A 341-nucleotide genomic window follows, 5' to 3' on the forward strand; every position below is an offset into this window, starting at 1 on the left:
GGGAAAACCCCGAAAAAAAATGCTAAGGGGGGTTTTTTTTGGTTTTTGGGGGGGGTGTTTGTTGTGGTGGGTGGGGGTTTTTTTGTTTTTTTGCTTCTACAACATCCCTTGAACAAAAAAAGGGATGCCTTTTGATGTCAATGATTTTTCCGGTTTGTGATAATTATAAATAAAATAATTAATTTTTTAAAAATTTTTATTTTTTAAATTTATTAATTGAAAAGGGCCCCAATAGAAAAAACAAACGGAAGGAAATTTAGATTCCTTTAGAAATAAACCAAGGGGAAAAAAAATTTGTTTATTTCTTGTGGCTTTTCCCTTTTCACTTTGTCACGTTATGG

This window comes from Penaeus monodon, chromosome 34 (genome assembly GCF_015228065.2).
Source record: "Penaeus monodon isolate SGIC_2016 chromosome 34, NSTDA_Pmon_1, whole genome shotgun sequence".
Lineage (NCBI taxonomy): Eukaryota > Metazoa > Arthropoda > Malacostraca > Decapoda > Penaeidae > Penaeus > Penaeus monodon.